Source organism: Monodon monoceros, unplaced genomic scaffold, assembly GCF_005190385.1.
Source record: "Monodon monoceros isolate NGI ecotype Baffin Bay Population unplaced genomic scaffold, NGI_Narwhal_1 Super_Scaffold_2, whole genome shotgun sequence".
In the NCBI taxonomy this organism is placed as follows: domain Eukaryota; kingdom Metazoa; phylum Chordata; class Mammalia; order Artiodactyla; family Monodontidae; genus Monodon; species Monodon monoceros.
The window spans coordinates 79,175,952-79,199,136 of record NW_021703776.1 but is presented as its reverse complement, the minus strand read 5'-3'; positions in this window follow the sequence as shown (position 1 = coordinate 79,199,136).

The following is a 23,185-nucleotide window of genomic DNA, read 5'->3' as shown; positions in this document are numbered from 1 at the left end:
TGATTTAGTACATTTTTGTAAATCTAAACTAGAAACTCTGTAAATGGTAACACTTTATTATGTGTAAACAGGATACTATTATTTATTTAAAATGTCATTAAATCTCACTCTGGTAGTGTGAAAATAATTCATACTGCCTCACGGGAGGTCTTTTTTATGAAGCAAGCTGAGAGATAAATATTCTGTAGATTACTTTAAAAACAGATGAAAATTTCATTTGCTGAGAAGGGTGAACATCACCACCATTTGGGCAAAGTTAAAATCAGACTTGAGGCTATTGCCAAGACCAGAATCTCCCTTGCTTATACAAAAGCTGGTGATAAAATGTCTACTTTTAAAATGAGATGGAATTAATATTAATATGAGAATGCATTCCAATACTAGGAGTATGATTGCTGTGCTGTATTGTAAGTCTGTGTTCAGCTTTGTAACAAACTCTCAAACTGTCTTCCAAATGGTTGTACTGTTTCCATTTTCAGCATCGATAGATAAGAGTTCTTATTGTTTTATATCCTCACCAGCAATTAGTATATCCTTTAGTTTTTTTTAATTTTAGCTATTCTAATAGGTATATAGTAGTATCTTATATTTTTAAATTTGCAATTCCCCAGTGACATGTGATGTTGAGCATCATTCGTATGCCTATTTGCTATCTGTATATTTTCTTCAGTAAGTTGTCTCTTTTAGTGCATTTTCTCATATTGGGTTGTTTGTTTTCTTATTGTTGAATTTTAAGAGTTCTTTGCATATTTTGGATTCAAATCTTTTATCAGATATTTTTTATAAATATTTTCTCCCATTTGTCATTTATCTTTTCAACCTCTTAACATTGTCATTTTCAGAGCAGAAGTTTTTATTTTTAATAAAGTTCAACTTATAATCTTCTTTCATTCATAGATCATGATTTTGGTATTCTAAGAACTCATCACTGAACCCAAGGTGACCTAAACATTACCCTATATTTTCTTCTGGAAGTTATATAGTTTTGCATTTTACATTTAGGTTGATGATCCATTTTGAGATAATTTTTGTAAAATAGGTAAGTTCTTTGTCTAGGTTCACTTTATGCATATGGATTCTCAATTGGCCCAGCACCATTTGTTGAAGATACAAATTTTCTCTATTGAATTACCTTTGCTCCTTTGTCAAAGATCAGTTGACTACAGGTGTATTTCTGGACTCAATTCTCTTCCATTGATCTATGTGTTTAATCTTTTATCAAAAACTATGCTGTTTTATATTGCCTTTAAATTGAGTAGTGTGAGACCTCCAACTTTCTTCTTCTTCAGTATTTTGTTGACTGTTCTAGGTCTACTGTCTTTCCATATAAACATTAGAATCCACTTGTTGATATCTGATAAATAGCTTCCTAGTATTTTGATTGAGACTGCACTGAATCTATAGAGCAAGTTGGGAAGAACTGACATCTTAACAATATTGAGTCTTCTAATTCATGAATACAGACTCTCTCTCCACTTATCTAGATCTTCTATGATTTCTTTCATCAGAATTTTTTTTAGATTTTCCCATATAGATACTGCCTATATTTTCTTATATTTATACCTTATTTCCTTTTTTATACTATTATAAATGTCTTTTTCTTAACTTCAAATTCCTATTGTTCATTGCTAGTATATAGGAAAGCAACTGACTTTTGAACATTAACCTAGCATCCTGCAACCTTGATGTAGTCATTTATTAGTCCAAGGATTTTTTGTCAATTCTTTGCAATGTTATACATAGCTAACTATGTTATCTGCAAATTGAAGATATTATTTCTCCTTTTCCAATTCCTATGATGCCATTTATATCTTTTCTTATTGCACTAATTAGAACATTCAGGATAATGTTTGATAAGCGTGGTGTGAGAGGATACCCTTGCCTTTTTCTGGGTCTTAGGGAAAAGTTTCACAGTTAAGCATGATGCTGGTTGTAGGTCTTTTGTATATATTTGTTATCATCTTGAGGACTTTCGCCTCTATTCCTAGTTTTCTGGTATTTTTTATCATGAATACATGTTGGATGTTAAAAGCTTTTTCTATATGAATTGATATGATCATGTAATCTTTCTTCTTTAGCCTGCTAACATGATGGATTACAACATCTTTAAATGTTGAATCAGCCTTGAATATCTGGTATAATTATTTTAATACGTTACGGAAATTAATTTGCTAACTTTTGTTAAGGATTTCTGAGCCTGTGTTCATGAGAGATACTGCTCAGTAGTTTTTGTTTCTTGTAATGTCTTTATCTGGTTTGGGTATGAGGGCAATGGTGGTCTTATTGAATATGTTAGGAACTGCTTCCTCTGCTATAATTTCCTGGAAGAGATCATTATGAAAATATGGTATTATTTTTTCCTTAAATCTACTATTCAACAATGAAACTATCTGGGCCTGGTGCATTCTTTTTTGGAAGATTATTAATTATCGATCTAATTTCTTTTAATAGTAATAGAGCTATTTAGGTTATCTATCTCTCCTAGTGTCGGTTTTGTTAGATTTTCTTTTAAAAAATAAGTTCCTTCACTAAACTATCCGATTTGTGGACATAAAATTGTTGGTACTATTCCTTTATTAGCCTTTTAGTGTCTATGGGATCAGTAGTGATGGCTCCTCCTTCATTCCTGATACTGGCAGTTTGTATAGCTTCTCTCTTCTTTCTTTTGGTTAGTCTGGTTACAGGTTTATTAATGGTATTTATCTATTCAAAGAATCAGCTTTTGCTTTTGTTGATTTTACCTATTTTCTTGGCATGCCTTGTAACATTTTGCTGAAAGCCAGACATGTTGTATAAGATTGTGGGAACATTTTTATGGCTTCAACAGCTTCTGCTCCAGATATGCAGGTCTCAACTATGACTTTCTATAAAGACCTGTCTCTTCAGATTTGGGGATGGTGGTTTGCTCTGAAACCTCAATTCTCTGGGTGGGACCCAGAAAAGTCATTGGTTTTCAGTTTGTCAAGCTTTTTCTTATTGTAAGGACAGGAGTAATAACATCTAAGCTCTTTTCATGTTGAAGCTGAAACAGGAAATGTCCTCTTCTTAATGAAAAGAAATTCTTAGAAAATTTGTTCTATAATATTTTAAGGAGATCAATGATTATTTCAGAAATGGAACTATTCATTTATTAAAATATCCACTGACAAAATCCATTGATGAATGTCTCAATCCTTTCATTGATGAAGTATGTCTGTGTAAATAAGGGAGGTTGATCACTGGAAAGTCTGGTTATATAAGTGCCTTGTTCACACTAGGAAATTAATAATTTAGTTATTATTAACATTTTTAATTTTGAATTATTAATAAAAAGGTAAGAACTATGCTGTTATAAACAAATTAAATTAAAACAATGAGATGCTACTATACACTAAAATACAAAACACTCACAAACCCAAATACTGGTGAGCATGTGGAGCAGCAAGAATGCTCACCCACCAATGATAGGAATTGATAATGATAGTCACTTTGAAAGACAGTTGTGTAGTTTCTTACAAAGTTAAACATAATCTTATTTGCACTGTATGATATGGCAAACTAATTGCTGTCTGCAGCTTGGTACATGTCCTTTCACTTCTTCTAGTTGTAGTGATGGATCCTCCTCCCTCCATCCCTTCCCTTTAATCTTAAACAGAATTCACAGGTGACAATAAATAGTTCAGTATCTGGGTACATCCCTTATGATTCATGCCTCTGAACTAGAGAGAGAAGGTTGAACTCAAGCACTGCTTCTTATAGCTCTTAATCTGATGTCAAATAGAAGCTTCACTCAGTTATCATCCTGGAAAATAGTCTAATATTCTGAAAGTGATTTTCTTCTTTCTTAGCTCCTGATATGTTATTTGACAAACTGCTGTAATGATAACCAAATGATTTCATAATCTTTATTGATAAGTATTCTTCAAGATCTAAGGGCATGTATTCAACTCCTACCCAAAATTAGACTAGGTGGCCTACTTCTACCATCACTTAAGACTTTCTTTGCCTTTGCTAGACGATTCTGAACACCCAAACATAGACCAAAAACCCATGAAGTTCTTAAAACAGTCCCTCTTTACTCATATGTTTGGATGTTGCAATGCATTTTCCTGGCAGAAATTCCCCAATCTGATTCTCTCCGGCCATAAAAATGAGGACATTTCCTCGCAATGATAGTCGGATTCCAGAGGAATGCCCAATGGGATGGTGTGTTGTCCAAACCAAAGAGAATCCTGGCTAATGCCAAGGCCTGAGGCTATTTAACAGCAAACATCTTATAATACAATTGGCGGTCCATAAAATTGAATAAGATTACTCAGATTACATAATTCTGAATGTAAAATGACACCATGCAAGTAAAGGTAAAGTTCTAACTCTAAAGTTCTTTTTTTTTAAGATTCAAAAGGAAGAACAATTTTGATTTCAGGACAATTTTTCCAAGATAGATGACTCAGAATTTAAGTTTGCATTTTTTAGCCTTTAGCCTTGATATAAGATTTGGCTGTCTTTTGTTGAAATCATTGAATAGATGTCCTTTTCTGAGCATGTCTGTGAGTGAGTGCCAGAGTGCAAAATACTCTCCTCCGACGTGAGGAAATTAACTTTTTTCAGTTACTATAACTTTTATCTCTTTCTTCTTAGCTCCAAATGTTTAAACTTTCTGTTGCCAAGGTTACTTTTTATTGGCTTTTGCTGTTACTTGATTCCCTTTCTCACAAGTATCTTTATGGCTTCTAATACTTCTCACCCATATATATCTCTTTTTTGTCAGCGCTCATTCTCTGTTCTTTCTTTCAACAGATGCAACTTCTTAATCTTCTTCCCAGCAACAGTTTCTAAAGTCAAGCAATTTATTTACATGAATCATCATAATTTTTAATTCCTTCTACACACACTGAGGTATTTGAGGATGCTGCTGTAGACAATATTATATATTTGTGTGAGAGTAGCTTAAAACTTCACACTAACTGTACCTGGAAGTATTTTGGTTGAGACTAGCCAAAGCTAGACTTATTTAGAGCAGGCTATCAGTTACAACATACTCATTCCTTTTCATAAAGCATTTATATTTGAAATGGCTTTATATTTGAAATCCCAGGGAAATTTGAAAATTCCCCTGGGATGTCATCACTTCTTCATCTCATAGTTTGATCAATGCTATTCACCACCTGAAAGGTTAATATCTTCCCAGCTCCTGAGCCAACACTTTTTTGCAAACTTAAACATGTAAATCATCCTCAAAATATAGCTCAGAGGTTAAAACGTAAGGTCTGGGGTTGGAATGCATGGGGTTCAAACTTCAGATTGCATTTACTAGCTGTAAGACCATAAGCAAGCTATTCAGCCTCCTTGTGTCTGTTTCCCTATCTGATAATTGGGAAGGAATTAACATACAGTTTTGATGAGAGTTAAATAATCTGGTAAACATAAAGTGCTTAGAATAATGCCTAATACAAAATAAGCACTAATTTAAGATTATTTATTACTGTCTGCTCATGTAGTCAGTACTTGTAAGCTGTCTTATTTCTCTTTCGAGTTCTCAGTATGAACTCAAGCCCACCATCAAGTGAATGTCTTGAGTTAGTTTTCTCCCCTTCACTCACTTCAACTCCATCGCTCTTCCTGTTTTAGGTTACTCCATAAGAATGAGAATGCTACCTTTCTGTGTGATTTATATTTTATTTAGTCTCCCTACTAATCCAGATGCCCTGAAAGGCCACGGCCCTGGGGACTAGTCGCTTGAACAATTCCTCATGGTTTACCTAATTTAAAAAGACTGCCTCCCTTCAGATAGCCTGGTACTAGCCTATTATATGTTTGCAGCCTGGTAAATTTTTATAACCAATTCTCTGCCCTGATTTTAGATTATTTTGCCAACTTCTCATCTTGCTTATTCTAAGCATCCTTATTCTTAAACCATAATGCAAGGGCTATAGTGACAATCCTTGACTATTACATGTATTTATATTGAGGTATTAAAAGAGTTATGATGATTTAAGCAGCAAATAACAGAAAACTTAAGTCAAATTCCTTAACTAAACCAGAATATATTCCCTCATATACAAGAGATATCGAGTATAGCATTTCCAGGTTTGGCTAATTCAGTTGATCAACAGTGTCAAGGACCCAGATCCCTTCTCTCTTTTCATTCTGTCACCCTTAGTGTGCTTGTTATCGATTAAAACCATTTCTAGAGAAGATATCTGATGGAAGACAATGTACTTTTGTTATACATGTGATTCCTTTCAGTAATTGCCCCATATCTTACTGGCCATACCCAAGTCACCCCTAAACCATGCTTATTCTTAAACCAAGTCAGAGAATGAGAAAACTCAATTAATTTAGACAAAACAGGATTTACTCTGAATATAGAGTGGTAGAGTGGAGGCCTGAACAAAATCTGTGCCTGTTAGTACTGAAACATAATAAATCATACCAAATTTATGTATTTAAAAAAACAACTTTTTTTTTTTTTTACCTCTTACATTTACTCTAGGTCAGGAATTTGGCTTCAGTTGAATACTTTTGCCTCAGAATATATCATGTGACTGTAGTCAGACGAGTTGGAACTGGAATAGCAAATGACTAAATTCACTGAAAGCTCTCTCTCTTCATATAATCTCAGGGCCTCTTTCTGTGGTTGCTCTACATGGTTAGTCGACATAGACTACTTTTGGCTTCCTCAAATCATGACAGCCTAGGCAGCTAGATTGCTCACATCAAAGCTTAGGGCTCCAAAGGTGAATGCCTCAGGTAGTTAGATGGATGCTGCACCCTTTTAAGGCCAGCCTTTAAATTAACATAGCATACTTTTGGCCGGCTCTCCTGGACACGTGTAATTCACAAAGTCTGCTCAGAATTAGGAGGGGAATTAACTTCTGCTTCTTGACATGCGTGTGGCAGGGTTCTAGAAACACACAGGAGATGAGAGATACTATGTAGCCACAGACAAAAACAGAAGGAGAACCCCCTTTTGGGTATTCTGCCATGAAAAAATTATTCTGCTTATCCTATGTGAATGGAAAGTAGGGTAGATTAGTTTGGGCAAAAATTCAATATCAGGAAATCTCTAGGTGAACCATTCATAGGAAGGGTCCCTGGGCCAGTCACAAGCTCCTAGGTTGAAAGATCTTATGCGTATTTGTTGAGGGAGAGAGAAAAGAAGAGGGGAAGTAACACAGAAAGAAGAGGAAGGTTTTAGAAGTGACAGTGGAAGTGATGATGTTGCCAAGTAACTAATTTCTTTTTTTTCATAGTGTTGCTAATGGTCAGCCATCTGTGAGCCGCTATCAGTCAGATGTTTATGACCATGCCTCAGGAGTGCCACAGATTCAACTAGCCTCTTTCTACTGTCTGTGCTCAAGTGATCTCTCCGTTAGAGCTTTTATCCAGCATTCATAGCTATGGAACACTGCCTGAAGCTGTGTTGTTGTGTGCCTTTAGAGAGTCTCTTCTTTATATTCTGATAGTGGTACTCTCAGCTCTACATACCATTTTAAAAATGAGCTAATATAGTTTAAAATGAGATGTGGCTTGGTAATTGAATGAAAGGATTTTGTGGTCATATTGTAAAGGACTTATATATTATCTTTTTCTTTCCAAGATTTAAGACAAGTGTTAAAGAAGGGAATGCCATGCCCAAGTCTGCAAAAAAGGATGAGTCAGAGAGTAAGAGACATCCAAGAAAGCTCAGTTCAGTGACTTGAAATAATTGAGAGAATTGGGAAAGGAAATCTGAACTGATAGATCTATGGAGAAGAGAAGAGGGATTTCATAGTTAACAGGGGAAGTTTCAATTAATGACTTGATAGCTAAAAGATATGGACTGAAGCAAGGCATATCAAGGATATTTGAGTTTTCAAATATGGATACTTCCATTAATAATAACTTCATTTGTTCCATTTAAGGAAATAGTAAACACAGGAGGCTTTAGAAATTAATTTCATTGGCCTTTTAAATTGGTGTTAATAAAATCTATAGTAGTGGATAAGATCACGCACAAAATTATGTCTAACGGGCTAAAGGTCAAAGGTGGAACCATGGAATTTACCAACGGTTAGGGACAGAGCTGGAGGAAATCCAGAAAGAGAATAATTCGTGAGCTTTAGGGGGGAAATAGAAATAACATATAATAGTGAAGAATACTATAGTGGAAAAAAAGTTTGATCAATATTATTATGTTATAGAGCAGCCAAATTAAGTAGAAGGCAGTCACTGGATTTGATAATTACAAGTCTATTTTCTATCTCATTAAAATAATCAGATCAAAGTGAGTTTAGCAGCAAATTGGACATGAAAGAACTAGCAATTTCTTTAGACTCTTTAATGAAGTTTGTTTGTAGAAGGGAGAAAATGAGAGAACCTGCAATGCAGCATTGGTAAAGTGTATGTGAGAGTGTGTTTTGAGGACATGTTTGTAAATTGTACCTAAGAACAATATTCTTAGAACAGGTAGAAAAGGTGAACTTGAACTAAAGAAGGGTCAGTTCCTCCTGTGAGAGGAAAGAGATAGGTAGTGATAAAGATTGCTGGAGGAGAAGGCAGATGGATGCAAGTGGTTTTATGAGTATGACTGACATGCAGGGTTTAAGAAATTTGAAGAGAATGTAACATACCCACTGGATGATGTATAATTTAAACAAAAACTAAACTCCGCATGACAAGTCAAGGCATGGAGTTGGTTTGAAAAAAATATAATCTAACCACCGAAAGTAATGAAAATAAATCCCTATTTACTAGAATCTCTCAAATAATGTCAAAGGGTAAGAAACATATTTTCATTGTGCTGAAAATCTAAAACATTTTCATTTCTGTCATTATTGGTATCCTACCCTTGAATTACAAGTGGTTTCCTCAACATCTCCCACCCCACTTACTCTGAACCCCTACTTCTTTTGCTTTAAGCCACTATTGCTCTTATTCCCTCTTGAGTAGACAAAGCCCTTCCCAGTGTCATTCTATTTACGTATCTTTCTCTCTACTTGTCCTAAATTTATCATGCTCTATTTATTATCTTAAAACTATATCACAAAAACCTAAAGAAACAGCTGGCACAAAGGGGATACTCACTAGATGTAGCTGGGGTGGAAAATCTCAATGGAAAACAATCAATTTTCCTGAACATACAAGGCAGAAAGAAAACGGAAAATGCAGATGTCTTACCCTGTCACAGATGGGAAGGAAAGCCAAAGTTGCAATTGATCTGTTCATAATTTTCTGCTCGAGTTGCTAAAATATTGATGATTCTTGAATTGATTCAAAGATTAAACTGTTCAAAATGTAAGCATATATGTTCCTAGAATCAATTACTAAAGTATTATATCATATTAAATTATCATATATCGCCTCATAAGTCCTACCACCTACCATCAGTATGTGTGGATGATGGAATTTTTAACCTCATGAAGGTGGTTGTAAAATTATATTATTCCCCAAGGAATAAGAGCTTCTGAAGTGTGTGATGTGTGCCGGATTCTTCTACGCATACTCCTGCAAACAACTCTAGGTGATATGTACGACTTTTTTTACTTTTTACTTATCAGAAGATGAAAGCATAAAGGTAAATTAGAAGAAATAAAGAACAGTAAAAATGATCTAAATTCATGATGCAGGAGTATGGTAAGCAGAATAATGTCCCGTCCCCAAAGACGCTGCTGCCCTAATCCCCAGAACTTGTGAATATGTCACTTACCATGTTACAAGGGACTCTGCATATGTGATTAAGTTTAAGGGTCTTGAGATGGGGAGACTGCCCTGGGTTTTCCAGGTGAGCTCGGTGTAATCACAAGAGTCCTCATAAGAGGGAGACAGAAGAGTCAGAGTCACAGAAGGAGACGTGAATATTGAGGCAGAGGTAAGAGTGATGCTACCACAGCCTAGAGATATGTGCAGCCCCCAGAAGCTAAAAAGGGCAAGGAATGGATTCTCCCCTAGAGTCTCAGGAAGGAATGCAGCTCTGCTGACGACACTTTGATTCTAGCCCATGAGACCCATTTCATATGTCTGACCTCCAGGACTATAAGATAATAAATTTATGTTGCTTTAAGTCGCTAAGTTCTTTACTAAGAAGTCACTAAGTTCTTTACTTGTTACAGCAGCAATAGAAAACTAATACAAGAAAAGACAGGAATAGGGAAAAGAGTGAAGTCTTTGAGTAGCTGTGAGGGAATAAAGCACCAGATTAATGGGACTGGCTTTTTTATTTGTCCTGGGGAAGGCCTTTTATATCTTTGATCCCCATTAAATATATATATATATATATATATATATTAAGAGTTCAATAAATATTGGTGAATTACAAAAGGCTAGAAATGTCCCCCAAATAATAGACCATCTCTCTCTATACTGTGAAAAACGATTATATTTCTAAGACATGATGCTGAGTTGCCTACTCACAGTAATTTGCCTACCCTATTCCTTTTAAAACCTTGTTTCTACCCATATCATCTTTGAAAAAACTAAAATATTTGTGAAAATAGGGTGGAGGGAGATATAAATAAGTTACCAAAAGGACAGAAGGGCACCATCCACATGCCAGAGGTATCAAGTAAATTCTGAAAGTTACAGGGTTGAGGGCAGCAGATGGAGGGCGAGGCCAGCCAATCTGGAATTGGCCTTAAGTACAAGACTGTCTCCGGTCAGCATGTGGAACAGTCACCAGGAGAAAGCATATATCTTTATATCTCTGGAGCAAAGCAGGGTGGGGTTGCATATAGAGATCCTGCTGGAGCTTCCTGACCATGTAAAGATCATCTAGAGCAGCGGTCTCCAACCTTTTTGGCACCAGACACCGATTTCATGGAAGACAATTTTTCTACAGCCAGGGCAGGCGACAGGGGAGATGATGCAGGTGGTAATGCAAGCAAAGGGGAGCGATGGGCAGCGGCAGATAAAGCTTCGCTCACTCGCTCGCCCGCCACTCACCTCCTGCTCTGTGGCCTGGCTCCTAACAGGCCATGGACTGCTAACAGTCTGGGACTCAGGGGTTGGGGACCCCTGATCTAGAGAAGGAACCTGCAGATGGCACTGTTATACATGGGGAAAGACAGTATTTTATGATCCCCTTATGATAGCTATCATGCCAGCCAAATCATGGTGGCCCTTCACATCTAACTTGGTAATGACATAATAACGAGTAAAGACGACTCTTGACACAGATAGTAAGAGTCTCCCAATTAGCAGCCACCAAGGACACCGTACCTTTATTTCCTTTTGTCCGCTGCTTGATGCGTGTGTGGTTGAAGTAAGTCCAGAACACACGTTGCATAAGCTTTCTTGTCTTCTCTCTCTAGATATGAAAAAACACTCATTATATATTTGCATAGGCACAGAAGTGGCAAAAGTTTTTCTCTTTCCATATTTCATTATGAGCAGTCTGCATGATCTTTGGAAAAACTCACCATGATATTTCTGAGTGCTGAAAGCACTCAAAAGACTTCTTGCCCTTATGATACACTGCTTACCATGGAGCCCTCCTTTTCTGGCTTCTGCCTACTTCCCCAGCATCAGAAGTCCCTGACACATTATACACTAGTAGTAACATGGAATAACTTTTATTTCTCCTCAAGTTCAAGGTTCTCTCATCTTAGGGCCTTTACACATATAGTCGTTCTCTCTGTTTGGGATTCTCTGTCTCTCCCACCCTCCAGGTCTCCAACCTTATAAACTTAGTGTGGCTGATCTGGACACATTTCAGGTCTCAGCTGAGAAGTCAAATCCTCCTGAAGGTCTTCTCTGACCCACCACAAAGGAAAATGTGGTTGTGTCCCAGCACTATCCCATCACTGTGCTCTGTTCCACATTTTAGAAGAGCAGAAAAACATGAGTGCCAAAATTCCTGTTTGGGAGAGCACTATTTTTGGGCAAATAAATACATTAATAGGCTATGGTGTGGTGTTTCCCAAGAAATTCAAATGATCACTAAACTGTTATACAGGAATTTATGAGGGAAATTTATATTTTGTTTCTGAGAAAGAGAAGAGAGAAAAAAGTAAGAAAAAGAGGAGATCTAAACAGGGAGTGCAGTTAGATGACCCCCACTATCATACATTTACTTGTCTGTATCTTAACATATACTAACATGTCTATGATAATTATCTCTGAAGTCATTATCAGGAATTTATGTTCTTATTTTCTTCTTTATATTTTTTGAAGATTTCTAAAATAAGCATATTTTTGAAATTAAAAAAAGAGTACTGGTTTATTTGTTTATTCATTCAGCATATGTGGTGGACATTTACTAAGTGCCAGACACTTTTCAAAGCCCTGGAATAAAACACTGAACAGGAAATACAAGGTCCCTGCTTTCAAGGAGCTTGCAATCTAGTAGGAAGTGTAGAAATATAAACTAAAAATAAGTAAAGCAATATCAGATAGTAAGATGCAATACATAATATAATAAAGGGATATACTGGGAAGTAAGTGGTCAGAGAAGGCCCTCTTCAGTGACAAGAAAGTATTGTTCATGTGAAGATATAAGGAAGGGCCTTCCAGGAAGTGGGAACAGATAATGCAAAGCCCTGACAGTGGAAACTGTCTTGGCATGTTAGCGAAATAGACTAAAGAGCTATGTGGATGAAGTGTGATGACTGAGGGAGGTAAGATGGAAAGTATAGTTGTGTAGGAGCCCATAATTATGCAGGACCTTAGAGGCCACGATAATGAATCTAGATTTTATTCTCCATGTAGTACTGATAGCAAATTTATTATAAACATTTTCCAATTTTACTAAGTATTCTTCTGAAATACCATTTTCATGGCTTCACATTATTCTATCATATGGATGTGCTAAGATTCAATTAATCATGCCCTTATTATTGGACATTTAGGCTATAAGCCTTGGCCAAAACCCAACTGGGCTCAATGAGTGAAGCAGAATGAATCCACCCCTTTACTGCTTCAATCAAATGCCAGTTAGTAGCAATTTGTATTCACTGAAGATGATATGTGACACCGGAAATTATAATCAGGTAAGAAATGTGCGTTATTTTCTCTGATATAACTGATTTTGACAAATAATAAACAGTAGATGCTTACATTAATATCACGGCATGTTTTCAACTATCTCTGGAGATCTCTTACAAATCTAATAAGTGGATATGCTGGCATAAATAATGAAAATTTTAAAAGTGTTTTATTTGAAATAAATATTTCACAAAAAATATTCAAGAGGTAGCAAAGTAAACATGGCATACAGATTATTTGAAAGAATAATAGAGAAGACTTTTATATTTATAGTGGGACCAACCATTATTTTAAAGGAAGAATTATGTTGATAGGACATGTCCGTGGTCAGGGATCCTGTCCTACCTCTTCTAGATCGCTGAGGTTTGAAATGCATCTACAGTATCTACCAGTTCCTCTTCCTGCCTTCACCAGAATCCCCTGGAGCACAAGCCTAAGCATATTTTATGCCATAATCCCTTGATAGCTGGATTAAAGCTTATATGGATCCTTCTCAGAATATTGATTTTAGCTGAATAAAATTAAATACATAGGATTGTAAAGGAAACAAATTTTACTGAAATGTAGTTCTATCTATAGTTTTGGAACTCAGATGAAGGCCTAGATTATCAGCTCTCCATGAATGATTTCTAAGTTGTAGTACAAGACCTCTACTACCGTTAGCTCAGGTAAATATATGTGCAATGTAGAGCTTGTTTATGCTAGTAATAGGTGTGTGTGTGTGTGTGTGTGTGTGTGTATGTGTTTATAAAAATTGGTCCCTCAGGCTACAAGAGCCTGGATGTATAGTCAGCGTTCAAGCAAATTTTAAAAATCCTTATTTTGTATCTGGGCCCCAGGAACACCAGCCCTACATGGTGATTCCTTTACTTTGGTTCAGTGCCTGATGGTGTAGGGCAAAGAGAGTGCCTACACTTTCTCAAAAGCTGTCATCCTCTGGGTCCCCTATGAACTGGGAGGTTGCACTCAATGGACTGTTACATTAGCCTTCCAAAGATGCTACTTGTTATGGTGTGGGGGGGGCTAATTTCTGGTTTGGTCACTGAAGTGCTGAATTTCTACAGCAGTAATTTCTTCACTGGCTGTGAAGCTGGCCAACTCTGAGTCCTGCTGGGAAAGAGCTGCCAGAATGGTTCACACATCATTCCTTAAACAGAGGTGCTGCGTCCTTACTCACATTTCCCTTCTCCTCAAAGAAATAACATTACTTAGACACAGACCTCAAATCAGGCCGTAGACTTGAGCCTTTTCTGTTGCTGTTTGCTTGATTTTGTCTTTTGGGATTTTGTTATTGTTTTTAACTTCTGGCACATTCCTAGACCAGGAAGCAATGTCTGTTCTTCTACCAACTGTCCACAGAACTCCATACTTTCTCCCAGAAACCAGTTTTTATTCCTACTTCCTTCAGTTACTGGTCAGCTACTTCTCTCAAAGTTCAAACAACAAACTAGATTCAAAATTAATTTTCTACATATAGTCTTAACAGCTAAGTTTGAGCTGTAAAACTTTCTTTGAACTTTTACTAGACATGATACGATCAACTTTTGCTTTATATGCCAGTTCTACTCACACCTTTATTTCTAATATGCATATGTGTATATTAGTGAGTAGAGGAATGCTATTTGTATCTCTATGTGAGCATCTGCTATTGGAGTATAAACATTGGAAGAAATATGTGTTTGTAAAGAGAATATTTTTCTTCCACAACTATATGTAGGATTATAAGGAGAAGACATGCACATCTTTTTCTGGATAATTATATTTCTCCAAGAGTTCCTCTGGGCAGGCACATGGGAACCATGTGTAAATGTCCTTTAAAATTGTTCTGATTGGGAAGTGAAGAGAGTAGACTGAAAAGGAGCAAAGATTCTGACACAGAATAATACAAAGAAAGCAGAAAGGCCACTGGAGTCAGGTGGTCCAAAGACCTCCTTTATCTGCTACCTGCTGTGTAACCTCAGTCAGTCACTCAGAGTTTCGATTTTCTCATCTTTAAACAAAGAAAACATATGATTATTTGAGGATTAAATGCCTAGCACAGTGTAGGAGATCAATATATGTGTTCAATAAATGGAAGGTTCCATCCCCTACCTCAGTCAGCAAGTGTTGCTTCTAAGACTTTTAATGCTTAGTGATCAAATTTGCATAGGTCCATAAAAATAGCAACTTTTATTAAGTATTTAATATACAGGAGGTGCTCTTCTTAGAGCTTTAAATCTTTTGTGTCATTTAAATCTATGAGATAGGTATTTCTGTTATTTGCCTTTACAGGTGAGTAACCTGAGGCACAGAGATGCTAACATGCTGACAGTCATAGAACTCACAAGCAGAGGAAATGGGATTTGAGTCCCAGGAGCGTTGCTCCAAAGCCCATGCACTCTTACCCTATGTGCCAAAATACCTCTTATAAACTAGGTAGAATTGAGATGGTTGGGCATGATGCAGTAATCAGAGATTTTCTTATAGATGCGGTCTTTGGAATTAGGAAGCAATAAAATGGTCTTTTCTCAAAGAAGAATAGGTAGTGAGTCCGTATCATACAAGAATCAGTGCTGCCTGTAAAAGATCCTGGGTGTTCAATGCTTGCATAACAAGCTAGCTGGGTCTCAGGTCACTCCCTTACTGTCCCAGCTAGAACAGGAACCATATTCAGCCTTCTGTAGGATTAGCAGTTCCCTCTGCCTGCCACATGACATCCACTGGCTTTGTTTCCCAGCTGTCCCTCAGTCAACAGGTGCAGGGAAACTGGCTTTCCCAGACACTTCTGGAAGCAAGTGGTACCCCCGCATAGAGACTGTCTACGCCAAACAGACTGCTTATTTTCCCCTGAGTAGAGCCCTTCTTCAAACTTACCCTATATGAGTAGATTCACAGATGGAAGGTTATTTTCTCTAGCAATGGAATGGATCTCACACTCCATAGGATGATAGGAAACTAATGACTGTCCGAATTCCCTGCCTGGTTAAATCTGACCACACAGGTTATCACTTAGACCACACCATGTCACATTGTGGTATTTCTCCCAACTCCATGCACTGACAGATGAGAGCCCCGAAAGCATCCACCAGGTAGAAGAGTTTGAGAGCAATATAAGGTAACAGGAGACTGTTCTTTTCAGCCACTGAGTGGCTTACGTCAGCAGGACGATGATCATGATCACGATAAGACCTCACATTTGTACATCAATTTACATTTTCAAAAGTACTTTTTGATCTATTATCACATTTTATCTTCAGGAAAGAGAATATAAATGATCCACATATGACAGCTAAGGGAACTGAGACATTGAGAAATGGAGACTTTTCCAAGTTTAACTGCTAATAAATCCAAGAACCAGTACTACAGCTCAAGGTTTCTGATGGTTTCAAACATGGTGCTTGAGAAATAGCAGGTAATTAATTCAAAACTATTGCCCCTAAATAGCAGTTTAGAGATACTCCCAGGCGAGTGGGAATCTTGTGTGCAGTGAATTATAATATTAGCTAAATAGAACCAAGTTATATATAAATTATAATTAGACTGGGCAACCTGACAGTTTACACTGTTTGTTTCCTCTGTGCAGGCAGCAAGTATGCAGGGTCAGCTGAGCTGAGAAACCTTTCCATTTAGAATGTATTTGGATACTGGTTAGCATAATTCTGCTATCAGCATGCTTCTTCTTTCCTAGCAGATTGACTATACTATTCTTTATTTGTCAAGATCTGAGAGTCATCCAACTAAGTGAAAGGAACAAGGACAATCCTATTTCCCCCCAAAAGTCAATGTTCTTTTATTACTCATTGCTTTTCATTTTTGTAGTCATTATAAAATTGTTGTCTCTAAGTGGACATTTTAAAGGCACATATCTTCTCAGCCAAGCTCCCCATCTTAGCACAAAAAGACTTTGAGTACACAAATTGAACATGAGGCTAATGTCAATGGTGGGGACAATAATCCTAAAAGGACTTAAGTAGTTGACAGGGCCCTTATTCTTTGGGTTATTTCCTTTACTATGTATAGTTTTTTTGTCAGTCCTGAAATTGCTGGCAAAAGATTCTAAAACTCAGGTCTGAGTGGTATTGATCCCTTGTACATAAACTTTTTTACTGGGCATCGGTGAAGACAATTGTCTTTTTTAAGATCCATCACAAAGAATTCAGTATGATATCATTTAACTTTCATGCTTTCAAAATATATAAATAATAACTCTGATGTGCATTTCTCCATTGGATTTGAAGATGTCTACACTTTTCATAGGAAGAAGTAGTCAAGAAAAGAATAAATGATGCATATCTAATATAGATTAATTTTTCCTTATAATTCCATGATGGTATATTCTCTGCAATCAGTAAAATATTATACAGTTTTGTATACTGACATAGAAAACAGCAAAACTGCTTTACTCAGTAACTTTTTTATTCTTTGGTTTACCATCTTATACATAACAATATGCATATTATATGCATGTTATTTATATTGTTTTATATGTTATAAGTATATTCCACCTTTGTTGAAGGAGTTTGCAATCTAGACCATCGATAATAAGATGTTGTCTGAATATTGTATAGCTGGGTCATTGTGTTCTACTCTGGATCGAACCACATATATTTTTAAAGAAATTCCATGAATCCAAGATTAATTAATCATTTTTAAAGGAAATAAGAATGAAATATTAGAACCTTACATTTTCAATTAAATTCTTATTTTTCTCTATATTTTTTACCCTGGCAAGTTATTTTTTTTTATCTGGGTGATATCTATTCCAGGTGCATTATAAATTCTCACGTTCTGGTATTTTGAAACTCATATATTAACAAATTGGGAGTTCCTCAACTGTCTGGTAAACATAATATAAAAGGCTGGTTTCTAGTATTGAGTTTTTCACCTTACCTTCCAATATTCAGAAGCTTCAATATTGATATATACAAGTTTTTTAAAAATATAAAATAATCACTTGATATTTATCAAGCTCTTCTTGGGTAAAGGGGATGTACAATTGAATTTTACTAAAGCAGTAAATTATTATTCAAACTCTATTTTGTATCTGACATTTGTAAATCTACTCTACCTAACGTACAGCCAGTTCCATGTTGCCCTGAATCCCGATGGAGCTAATCATCTTGTACCGGATGCAAATGCTCACCTAGATATTGTAATCAAATGACACAAACTCAATTTCTTTTATAGATAAATAAAAATAGTCTATAGCTGTGCACTCCATTTAATTTTGCATATATCAGTTTTGCTTTTTGGGTTTTTTTTTAAGGAAAAGACAGAATTGAGGTGAGTGGTGCTATTTAGGGGCCATTCTGAATTGGCTTAGTCAAAATAGAAGAATTTCTATGAATGGTATGAATTTCTGAATGGTAGGATTCTAAAAGCATCAACCTCTTTCCCCCTTTTTGCACTCCTTTTTCCCAACGAGCCCTTCTCCAACCAATTTTCAAGTGCTAAAATTCTACTATTACTAGTGCTTTATTCCTTTAACCTCTGTTAAATGCAAATTCCCCTTGGCAGAATAATAATTAAAGTGATTAATGTCATAATCTCTTCAGAGTATTTCTCCAGTAAAAGTTTTCATGAGGGGAAGAGAGAAAATATAACTTAAGGAATAAAATAAATATAGAATGAAGACAGACTTCACTCATTTCACTTTTTTCCTACCGTCAGCTCTAGAAACTAAGAACAGCTACATTAATACACAGTATTATATAGTAGAGCTTGTTACTACTGAAATGTGAGCCAAAGGATAATTTCCTGTCATACTGGTATAAGCATGCAGTGGATTTTCTGACCTACTGGACTGCAAATCTTCGGTATGTAATACAGAAGAGTATAGTAACCTGAAAGAGCACATGCTTTCAGAACCTCAGAAAATACCACTTTCGGAACTGGAAGTAAAACAAATGAAAATTTGTTAACATTAACCTAATTTTGAGACAACACAAACACAGACACACACACACTCACACACAACACAAACATCAATGAACATAACTCTAAAATGTTGATAACGTAAACTGTAATACAATGTTTCAGTTGGATATATCTGTCGTGAGGTTTTTTTCTTCTAAAGGTGGCTCTGATAGTCAAAAAGTAATATTGAAAATGAGAGAATTACAGTCTGGGAAATTAATATATATAAATCTAGCACCGTCTAAGGGTACAAAATAATTCTCCAGTGTGGTTCAAAGTTCATCACTTAGACTGTATTAGCATCTGGTGGAATACACTGGAACACATACTTTTCACTGACTAAACACTAACCACCTTTCATTTGTTCCTCACCAACAGAAGTCCAAATTTGCACAGAGGGGCAATAAACCCAGCTGCAGGATCATGATGAGGAAAATACAAGTTTTTTGTTTTTTGTTTTTGTTTTTGTTTGCGGTACGCGGGCCTCTCACTGTTGTGGCCTCTCCCAATGCGGAGCACAGGCTCCGGACGCGCAGGTTCAGCGGCCATGGCTCACGGGCCCAGCCGCTCCGCGGCATGTGGGATCTTCCCGGACCAGGGCACGAACCCACGTCCCCTGCATCGGCAGGTGGACTCTCAACCACTGCGCCACCAGGGAAGCCCAAAAGACAAATTTTTTAAAAAGTTAAAACCACATGCATTATTGAACTCAGCAATTACATTCCTAGGTATTTGTCCAAAGGAAATGAAAATATGTATCCATGGGCAGATGAAGAGACATACAGATGAATGGAATAGAATTGAGAGCCCAGAAATAACCCAAACACCCATGGCCAATCAATTGTTGATAAAGGTGTCAAGAACATTCATGGGGAAAGATTAGCCCTTCAACAAATGGTGCTGGGAGAATTAGATAACTGCATGCCAAAGATTGAAATTGGACCTCTACCTTATACCACATACAAATTAACTCAAAATGGATCACTGACTTAAACATAAGAGTTAAAACCGTAAAACTTTTAGAAGAATACATAGAGGTAGTTTTTCATGACCTTGGATTTGGCAATGGATTCTTAGATTTGACACCAAAAGCACAAGCAACAAAACACACACACACACACACACACACACACACACACGACTGTCAAAATTTAAAACTTTTGTTTCTCAAAAGACATTACTAAGGAAGTAAAAAAGCAACCTATAAAATGGAAGAAAATATTTTCAAGTCACATATCAGATCAGGGCTTAGTATCCAGAATACATAAAGAACCCTTACAACTCAACGACAAAAAGATAGAGAGCCCAATTAAAAAAAAAAAAAAAAAAAAAGGGCAAATAACTTGAATAGGTAGTTCTCCAATGACAATAGATAAATGGCCAACAATGAAAAGATCTTCCCTATCATTAGTTATTAAGTAAATGCAAATTGAAACCTCAATAAGATAGCACTTCCCCCTAGTTAGTATGACTGCAATCAAAAACAAATTAAAATAACAAAAAGTAGCAAGTGTTGGTGAGGACATGGAGAAATTAGAACCCTTATACACTACTTGTGGTAATGTAAAATCATGCAGCCACTGTGGAAAAGAGTTTGACTACTTTTCAAAAAGTTAAACACAGAGTTATTATATGATCCATCAATCCTACTCTGAGGTATATGTCCAGAAAAAATGAAAATATATGTCCTTGCAGAAACTTGTACACAAATGTTTACAGCAGTATTATTCATAAAAGCCTAGAGGTGGAAACAACCCATACGTTCATCAGTGGATGAATGGGATAAACAAATTGTGGTATGCAGTTGAAGAATAATACCTCATTTCAAGACTTAATATAAAGCCAGTATTTGTGAAATGTAGATATACAGATCAATGGAAACAGAGTTCAAAGTGAACTTACCCATAAATGGTTAATTGATTTTTACAAAGGTACCAAAGCAATTTAATGGAGAAAGATGTTCTTTCAAACAATGATGCTGGGAAAACCAGATATCCATTTGGGAAAAAAAAATTAACATTGACCTTATATACATCATACAAAAAATAATAACAACAACATAAATTCAAGCACAACCATAACACTTCTAGAAGAAAATACAGCAGAAAATTTTGTAAAATTTGGGGAGACAGGCCAAAAAAAACCTTTGAAACTTAGAAATTGGGCTGTATCAAATTTAAAAACCTTTTCTCTGTTGAAAGAACACCATTAAGAAAAATGAAACGACGAGTCACAGAATGGAGGAAAATATATGCGATACTTCTATATGACAAAATAGACAATAGGAAAGCAAACGACTCAATTTAAAAACTGGCAAATATTTGAACAGATCCTACCAGAAAAATTAAAATTAAATACGTAGTTCACCTTTGTGGTTCACATTGTATTTCTATTGCACTTTATAGTTGTACAGCACTTGAAAGCATAGGATTCAAAAAGCATAAAAATAAAACAACTGGTTCCTTAAGCAGCATTAAATTGAGTCTCCTCAGCTAACAACAGGATAAACTGAATATCGATCCTGTTATGGGCAGGATCTGAAAAAACATATTGTAAACACATGCAGTTTAAGAAAATTATGTTATGTCAGTTAGGTATGTAATTTATCATCATTCTGCAGACTTACAATCTTCCTATAAGTGATTCAAGGAGAATTTTAACCACGCTTAATGAGGCTAAAAAGAAAAAAAAAAATCCCAAAGTCACAAATCAGCTTACAACATAGCTCCTTACATTGTCTCCTAATAATGAACATGTTCTTGATTTTAAAGTATATTCTTTTGCTCTCTAGATTTTACCTCATATTTCTATTTTCACTGTCTTTTTTTTGGAAGTGTGGATGGGAGATAAATTCTAAATCTGGTTCATATCCACGACCTTGCCTTGCCTTAAATTTGGATTTAATTCCTTTCTCCATGGCTTTACTAGTTACAGTCCCAATCCCACTCAGCCTTTGCTTTGGGCCTAGGCAATTTTCAGATTCTTTACCCTATGAATATCGCTAAAATAATTAAAGTGGTAAAGGGATGATGAAATATAGTGCACTATAAACCACTAATTACCAATAATGTTTGAAACATGGGACAATTTTCAGGAAATATTAACGGCATATCAGGTTCTATAAATATCTCAGTAGAAAGAAAGATACAGATATCACATGGGGGTTACATAGTATTTTAGCGGGAGATTCAGTTATAATAAATGCATGAATAGGGGTTGTGGCTGTTCTAACAAAATATCAGCCCTATTAAATCCAATTTAACATGAGAAATTAGGGTTGCTATTTATTCCTACTTCTTTATCCTTGAAATCCTATATCATGTGCATAACAGGAAAGTTTCACAGTTCCAAACACTGTATTTGTACAATGAGTAAGATAAAGAGTGTGTAAATGCCAGGAGAAATGTGCACTATGTTGGTGAAAACATTATTATATAGATTTTAATATTAAAATTTCTTAAGCACATAGGAGCATTCACTGTGCAAAGCAGAGTAATTTTAGAAATAGAATAGATTAAGATAATAAAGTATCTTTTTCTAGGTCTGACTTGTATTTATAGCTAGAAAAGTAGAGGATTCATAGTGTGATATCCTATATACAAATGGCATTACATTTGAACATACATTAATTTGAGGAAATTCTCAAGAAAAAGATTCCAAAGTTAGAAAATAAGGTATTATTTTCATAAAAGCAATATGAAACTTCATGAATTAAGCAACAGTTGAGAGGTAGTACTCTAAAAACTTACTACTTGTTAAATGGGCAGAATATAGATTCACAATATTTCAAATGAGATTAAGAAAATGTGACTCACTAATGCTGAAACTAGTCGGCTTTTGAGAAACATACAAAGAGCAATGTCTAGATACAATGAACCATTCACTGATAACAACTGATATAGAACATAAAGAAAAAGTTCTTAGAAACTCTTTATCATGGTAATAACCCCTGATCATATGGTTTCTCCGGTATAGAGAGCAGGTAATGGAAATGGAACACTTACTTGTTTTGCATAAAAATTGTGATTTATTCTAACAGGGAAGCATAAAATGAAATTAGAAGTATGTAGGTGAACTTTTAAGTTGTTGAAATGGTCAAGGTATGATTGTAAAGTCCTAATATGGATTGATAGAATCAATCTCATTTACTCCTCGAATACTTGAGTATTTTCCATGAACAAGACACTTTGCAAGGTGGATTATACCGAGTATGTAAGTATGACTTCTGCTCTAAAATGCAATAGTGTAGAAAGTAAAGAAATAAAGATCCTTTGAATTATATTGAACAACAGAACTGGGAAAGGCTGACATATTGGCAATGATGATAGATAAGAGGAAGGAGAACATG